The following is a 9,078-nucleotide window of genomic DNA, read 5'->3' on the forward strand; positions in this document are numbered from 1 at the left end:
ATAATTTTATACTATTTAAGACATTTATAGTTAATATTGTATACGTTCAATCTTCAAAATACATAAGTTTAAATGAGTAAATAATATTGTAATATAAATAATAATGTAAATTCAATATGAGATTGCTATTTCTGATAGTAAAGACTTAATGAATGGATTAGCGAGATTTAAAATAATAAAGAAAATCATGGTGTACTTTTGGCCTTTCCGCTTCATAAATCTAATTAGTCAGCCAAATATGAAACTGCCGTAAAACGTATGAGATCATGGTAGAATTACTTTGTTAATAGTGCGAAGCATTGTTTTTTCCAATCTTTCTCATTTATATTAATTTATGTGAAAAAATAAAATAAATTGTCAACTTACACATGGATATAAATCAAACTTCATTCAAACTCAGTTTATTTCTAATGTAGTAAGTTATTTGTTATTAAAAGTATTTTTTCTGTTATATTTTCGTTTTTATTTTATTTTCCATAAAAATTGATAAAAAAATCAATCCCGGGATTCATAGGTATTGAAAATAGCTCGGGGTCCCGGAATTAGAAAATGCACGTGTAAACATGTATTATCATGCAAGTTACAAGATTGCATGTATGAATCAAAAATGTTTGGAAGCTTCTGAATGCTCACGCGACAGTTGGAATTTCTCTTGAAGAATGAGGTTGGCGAGACAGTCAGCTCTTTTATGTGTAAACAGTTATTATCGCAATAGCTTAAAATACACACTATTGCTGCAAGTAAATCCATGCACGTGTATTATAGATAGCTGCTATAAGATTGTTATAAAAGTTGTACTAAAACAGTTATAATAAATCCGAAAGATTGCTTTAACCTTGTTCATCATAAACAAATACTACTGTATTTAGAAATGATAGACAGATGCTTCAAATTAATGTAGATTGAATAACAACTATATTTAGAACTGAGAAGATGACAAAAGAGATAAGCGAAATTTGATATAATTATATAATAATAATTACTGAAAATAAATCTTTGACACATACTTGCTATTAAAAATATTTACTTGTTTTTTTTTATTCTGTAAACCAATCTTAAACATTGCTCATTTATTAGCGTGGACGTTTTATTTTTTGCTTAAGGGGGGACATGCTCGTCGAAGGTCAAAATTGAGTTTTTATTGTATTTTCAAACCATGATCCTGGACACTCCTTAAACGTTGTAGATAAACTATTTATATAATTTTGAAGCCTTATTATCCTTTATAGTTATTTTAAACATTTGATGACTGCATAAAGTATTTTTGTTACATAAAATAGTATTCTTTTAAACCTCTCGCTCTAATGTTTTAGAATATAGTCATATTTCGGTACATAACTGTGCAGTGGTGTTAAGATTTTTTACAATTATTAATTTATAAACGCATTTATGAAACCATTAGTATAATTTATTTCGAGATAATTTTTGTAAAATATTCACGATAAAAAATTATATTGATAATCTCTGTGATCCCAAATTTGACAAGAATTAGGCATTTTATTATTCAAAAAATCGGCAAGATTAACACATTTGAAGATGATTCTAAAGATATTTATTATAAGCTATGTCTTTGACCATTCAATTGTGATAAACATCTTATGAATAATGATTGCTTTATAATAATTATTGACCTAAGAATAAGGTAGTGTTTTTTTGAAATACGCCATTTCTTTTGTCATTCCCTAGTAGCTAAGCTACAACATACGGCCGTAGCCATAAATTGACAAACTATAATTGAAGTAGGGAGTAAAATTATGTTAACGTGCGTGTTTGAACATGTACCTAACCGAATTTTTTTTTTATTTTTTTTTAAACGGTACATGTTCAAACACGCGCGTCAATATCATTTTACTCCCTACTTCAATTATAGTTTGTCAATTTATGGCTACGGCCGTATGTTGTAGTTTAACCACTGGGGAATGACAAAAGAAATGGCGTATTTCAAAAAAACACTACCTTATTCTTAGGTCAATAATTATTTTAAAGCAATCATTATTCATAAGATGTTTATCACACTTGAATGGTCAAAAACATAGCTTATAATAAGTATCTTTAGAATCATCTTCAAATGTGTTAATCTTGCCGATTTTTTGAATAATAAAAAGCCTAATTCTTGTCAAATTTGGTATCACAGAGATTATCAATATAATTTTTTATCGTGAATATTTTACAAAAATTATCTCGTAATAAATAATACTAATGGTTTTATAAATGCGTTTAAAAATTAATAAATGTAAAAAATCTTAACACCACTGCACAGTTATGTACCGAAATATGACTATATTCTAAAACATTAGAGCGAGAGGTTTAAAAGAATACTATTTTATGTAACAAAAATACTTTATGCAGTCATCAAATGTTTAAAATAACTCTAAAGGATAATAAGGCTTCAAAATTATATAAATAGTTTATCTACAACGTTTAAGGAGGGTCCAGGATCATGGTTTGAAAATACAATAAAAACTCAATTTTGACCTTCGACGAGCATGTCCCCCCTTAACAAGGTGAAAGTAATTTTCTTTAATTAAAATTACACGAGGGATTGCCAGGGCGGGGCGAGGGTGATAAATTTTCATAAAGCTTATCACGGTTATATCTTAAAATTTCAGTAGAAAAATCCTGTAGCCGTATAGAGAGAGTGACGTGGTTTGTAAAATTGTTAATTTATTGGTAAGTAGAAGATCCAATCCCGAGCAAAAATTTTGATCCCGGGATTTCGGATGATTTCATATTATTTCTTTTTATATTCTATTTATGATTTCGGATTTCGGACTAGTTCATATTATTTTTTTTATTTATACACTATAGCATTGATAAAATCAGTCAAAAATGTCTAGTATATTAATTTATATACACATTTATAAGACATTTAATGTTAATATTGTATACTTTTAATCTTGGAAATACATGGGTTTAATGATGTAAAAATATTGTAATACAGATAATAATGTAAAAGTAAAACAGTTTTTTATATATATTTAAGAAAAGATAGCATTCATAAAATTCGGCGTAGAAACAAGTGCCTGCCTCATCCGTGGCACTGGCGGTTAGACGTCGTTCGCGTGCCAGAACGTCGGTGGCATCTAGTTGGTTAAATGAACGAATTTATTATTTTTATGATGTTCTTACAATTGCGTATGGGAATAAAAAATGTTTTATTGTCCGTGAGCATCCGGCGACCCCCCTTGTGACATGTGCATGTACATACAGTTCACTAACATAATTTTTACACATACCGATTGAATGTAATTGATAAAAAAAATCAATCCCGAAAGTTTCGGGATTATGTTTTTTAATCCCGGGATTCATAGGTATCTAAAATTGTCCGGGGTTTGATTCCCTATTGGTAAGCCTAGTATACATCCATTTTATGATCGCAAATAAATAAAATAATATATAAATACTGTTTAAAACATTTTGTTGCGCGTGTTTTTTTGAATTTGCCGCGGATTAATACATAATATGCATCTAGCAATGATTGCCAATTTCTTTTATTCGGTGGAACCCGTCATCATCATCATCAGGGGCGCGAAAACCCGGTGTAGGTATTGGCCTCCTCCAACAGCTCACTCCACCTGTTCCTATCCAGTGTGGCCGCTTTCCAATTTGGTACCCCCAGAATACGGCAGTCACTGGCAGCTCCATCTAACCAGCGAATATTTGGCCTCCCTCTTCTTCTACGTCCTATTGGATTACTGGACAGCACTCTCTTTGCCGGTTCATTGTCATTCATATGGTGTGCATGACCTAGCCATCGAAGTTTCCCAATCTTAATTGATTGAACTGCGCTACAATCTTCGTACAGCCCGTAGAGCTCAGCATTATATCTTCTCCTCCAATTGGTGCCATCCCTGATCGGTCCATATATACGGCGGAGAATTATTCTTTCGGTGGAACCCTTAAAGTAGTGTATAATTTTTTACAGGACCCCTACTAGCTGTTTTACGAAGATCCTGAGGGGAAATTATCAAATAATTGCGTGTATCAGCATACAGTGTTATCGTTCTAGAAGAATTACCCCCCCGAACAAAAACCCCTGGATAAGAAACATTCATCGATAACTCCCCGCACAATAACCCCCTGCTTAAAAACTTCTGACAATAACGTCTCGTATATAAACTTCCCGGATTTCAAACCCCCGTATAAAAATTAAACAATGAATACAAAAATGTGTCACCATAGCAACTGATTTCAAAAATACTTTCAATAAAATAATAGAAGTTTGGGTTCTCAGGAAGATATCAGAGAAATGCTATTAGCTGTATCTCGTCTCGTGTGGATGAGGTCATGAGGGCATGGGGCTGGAAAATTAATAAAGCAATACAAATAGGTACTTCATTCAACGTTTGAAAGTAGATTCCGTGGAATCGATAAAATATAATATATATTAATTATACATAAATTTAAAATTAATTTATATCTTTTAATTACATAACAAATTTTTTTATTCAACAAATAATTCACAAGAATTAAGAATGTAACATTCTAATTATTGAACATACATAATTTGAAAACACTTCTGAGAAAATATATATAAAAAATAGAAAATAATCATTTTTGAAAAAAGGAAGACACTCAGCAGGAATCGAACCTGCATCTCTCTGGTTTCGCGCCCATGACTATAGGCGCAAATTGGAAAACGCTTCATAATATTAAGAGCCATTAGTTAAAATTTGTTGCAATTAAGTACGGCGCCTATAGCATAGTAGTCTATGTGCATGGGCGCGAAACTCGATAGATGCAGGTTCGATTCCTGCTGGGTGTCTTACTTTTTTCAAAAAAGATTTTTTCTATTGGTTATAATATATTTTCTCAGAAGTGCTTTCAAAATTATGAATGTTATATATTATATCTGTAGGGGTGAATACCCTACCATCCAGTATGACTTGGCAGGAAACCATTTATTCATAATTACAATGTATCTTGCAACAAAATATTGTTAAAATTGCAAAACAAGCGATTTATGTGAGTCAATCAAATTTCAACAAAAAGCAAATTTAGCAAAATAATATAATAATTCAATAATATCGCAAATTAAGAAATAATGCTGATATGCACAAAAAATGTTTGTATAAAATCAATCTTACGTAATTATTAAAACTGCATAATTGCTCAAATTAAAATCAAGTATTTATAATTTACTAAACGAATCATGCATTGCAAGAGAAGAGGCGATATGACAGCGAGTCGCAGTCAAAGCCTCGGTAAAATCACAAAAAAAAAAAAAAAAGCATGATTATCAAAAATATTCAAGTAGTTGATAGCAACATTTTCTATTGTATTGAATCAATATAAAACAATCAATATAGAAGAAAGCAATATAGTCATTCAGTTATCAAAGATTTAACCGTAAGGTTATCGTTCTACTTTGCCCGATCAATTCGCAATTCATCAGAATGCATACTCGTGATTTCACTCAGCTAAATTATAATCTGTAAACTTATCTGTAATAATTAAATTAATATTTATTTAGAAAGAGATAATAAAACCAGGGTTCATTTCATTCACGCACTAAATTCTGAGTTATTCATTTGGGAGTCAAACCAATCTACCCTCCGGTTCCCTATTCCATCTCACTTCAAAATACCGAAATAATATTAATTGTAGAAGCAGTTGACTTTATATAAAATGATTGACGACAATTTATATGATGCTGCATTTTGAGTATACTGAAGGGTATTAGAGCACATTACGTAGGTAGGTTATATTATAATGTACCCAGGGTTATGGGTTTCAGTTTCCAGGATTTGAGAAACTACGTGGAAACACTATGCTCACCCATTCCGATAATTGGTGTTTTTATGGCGCCGTGAAATTACTGGATTATGCATATGATATTATTATAATATAATATTATGCGTTGTGGGGCTGACAGGGCTCTAGCCTGGGGCCCGGCGTCACGAGTCGACCAGATAACTGAGATAAACACAGGTCACAAGTTTTCTCTAATAGTAAAAAACATTTAGGCGCTATTTTGCATCAATATTATTAATAATTATAAATATTTGGTTGTACGATGCAATTTTTAACTGTGTGCCGATACTCGACAACTCCATAATGCAAATGGATTTACATATTAAAAATACAAAAAATCGCTAAAAATAAACTTTAATTTTACCGCGTACACCATTTGAAAAACTCTACTACAGTGCGTCACACAGCCTTTACCTATAGCTATAAGTAGGGGGGCCCGCCAAACATCCTAGCCTGGAGGCCAGCCTCAGGATGTGGGGGCCATGATTTTATGTATATTATAATATGCAATACAAGAAATGATAAACATAGATATTATTTACAAAGATTAGAATATTTTGATTTACATTTTTATGTACTCAAGTTCTATCATTGCCACGGTAACCGTCAGTCGATTTAATAACTACTAACGTATATCAGAATTCTATTTGTATCGACGCTGTGAGTAATTATTATGATATATATTTTCTTTTCATATCCTGGATACGTGTTGGTGAAATGATATAGCTTGTGTAGTCGTGAAATGTTCCGTAATACATGGCCTACACAAATTCACAAATATAGGCAATCCTCAAGTTTATGTGTTTTAATATATTTTTTGTATATTATTATATTATTCAATTAAAGCTATGCGTTTTTACAACGTTTTTCTTAGCTCGTATTCTTATTTGTCCGGTGGTTCTTTGTCTGGTACAAATCTTGCAATCGATTTTTAACTAACTTTCCGACCAGCTAGACATTTGAAACTTTTAGAATATATCAGAACACGATGCCAATGCATTTTTTTAATACTTTTAGCCATATTTAAGTAGAATTGAATTCATTTTCAGTTAATTCTGTTTTGTATGAAAAGTTATTTCGACACCATTATTGGTTGCTAGAGGTCTGGGGTCCTAGAAACTAAATTATTAATATATACGTGCGTTACTATGGGAATCAATATGACATTTCAGTATTATTTCTATCAAGTACAAATTTTTTGATCGTTTAAGCTAGTCAAGTCAAGTTTATATGATTCAACAGAACATTTAAAAACATTGCATATAAAAAGTACCTTTTATCTTGAAATTATTTTATTATCACTTTCCTTTTCAATTACAAATTTTTTTGTAAAGTTATTATGTCAACTATTGCGATCATATTTCAAATAAAATATTTCAACAATCCGATTTCTAAATGATTTTTTTAAAATCTGGAATCTTGTAAATATATTATAACCAATAGAAAAAATCTTTTTCGGCAGGGTGCGATTCCCAATATTTTCTCAGAAAGTGTTTTTTAAAATTATGTATGTTCAATAATTAGAATTGTAAATTATTAAATCTTGTGAATTATTCGTTGAATAAAAGAAATAGTTAATTATAAAATATTATCAAGTTCAAGTAAGTTACATCATAAAAAATATTATAGAAAACCACGACGTCGGTTAGTAATTGAAGTAATAGGTATCTACTTTGATTTAATAAACAAAAATCGATTTCCAAAGTATCTTGATTTAGAAGAACGCTGATGAATGGGTATTAAAAGTGGCCAATAGTTAAAATTTGTCACAATTTGTTTGTCACCACGTAGCATAGAGGTAATGCGCGAATGTAAACCCGGGAGATGCAGGGTTCTCTGCCGGGGTGGCTTACTTTTTTCAAATAAGATTTTTTCTATTAGTTATAATATATTTTCTCAGAAAGTGTTCAAAATTATGAATGTTCAATACTTATAAATTAAAAAAATATGTGGTTTAGCCAATTATAATCATCCTCATTCTATTATCCTATTATCGCAAGTCCAGGCGCAATTCAGTTACGCGTTATCAGTCAACCGTGATTGAAAAACATTTAGTTATTCGTAGACCACGGCTGGGTCAACTTGCTACAGTGTGGCCATCGTCTATGCGATAATTCAATTCACGTATTATTAAACACTCGTGTTACGTGTTACTGGCACAGGGCGTCTCAACATTCATACAAACTTGTCGTCATCATTCATATTCATAAGTGTAACAGTGAGAGCGACACCATTTGCTTATTAGTGCGTGAGTCCAGCCAGAAAGCTAAATAATATCAAGGTTAGTGCCTGGATTGACTCCCGTTTAAACCGCCCTCTCTTTCTAATCCAGAATCCACAATCATCCTAATTTACAGTCCACTAAAAAGCGCGACCATTATATAATACATCGTTAAAATTTATTAGATGCTCGCTTTGCAAAAACGTAGCCAAAACTTTGTGATATGATGCGATTTTTAATGAATTTCTCTGATGTTTCCACTTAAAACCTTAACTGATAGTTGAGATTAATAACTGAAAAATCTGTTATATTACAAACATATACATTGTGGATGCCCATATGATAATATTATGATCGGACATGGTCGGAAAATATATATATGGACTTGATAGGTTGAGCAAGTGGTTAAATATACATTTTTCCTAAAAACAAAATCTGTTGATATAAAAACACTTTATGGAGGCCCATATTAAGGTATTTTTAGGATTGAACATAGTGAAGTGGTATAATATCATTTGATGGTTATATAATATCAGTTTTCTCTTTAAGGGAAAATAAAAAAAAATAGTAACAATGGGAAAAAATATTGATACAAAAAGCTTCAACGTTAGCTTTGAAAAGCTTATTAAATAATGTTGGATTTTGAACGACGAATAGTTACCTAACAGGAGGCTAAGTGAGCAAAAAGTATTCAATGAAAAAAGACACTGAAGTTTTCAATTTTACCGCAATGACAATAAGTAAAAACTCAAATAAATGTTTTTTTTGAGCATAAAATTTGGCTGTTAGATTAGAAAATCATGCGTGTAATACCGAATGTATCTATTGTGTTATTTCATCATCATCATCATCATCAGCCTGAATCTATCCACTGCTGGATGAAGGCCCCTTCATGCTGCTTCCATTTCTCTCGGCCCTGTGCATTGCGTTGCCACGTTATTCCGCAGAACTTTATCATTTCATCGACCCAGCGGCCTCTAGGTCTACCTTGCGGACGTTTTGTACTTCTTCAATACCACTGGATGACTAAATTTGTCCAACGATTGTCTCTTCTTCGAGCTATGTGTCCAGCCCATCTTCATTTAAGGCTTTTAATAAACTCT

Source organism: Rhyacophila brunnea, unplaced genomic scaffold (assembly GCF_057557595.1).
Source record: "Rhyacophila brunnea isolate RB1 unplaced genomic scaffold, BYU_Rbru_1.0 scaffold_10, whole genome shotgun sequence".
Classification (NCBI taxonomy): domain Eukaryota; kingdom Metazoa; phylum Arthropoda; class Insecta; order Trichoptera; family Rhyacophilidae; genus Rhyacophila; species Rhyacophila brunnea.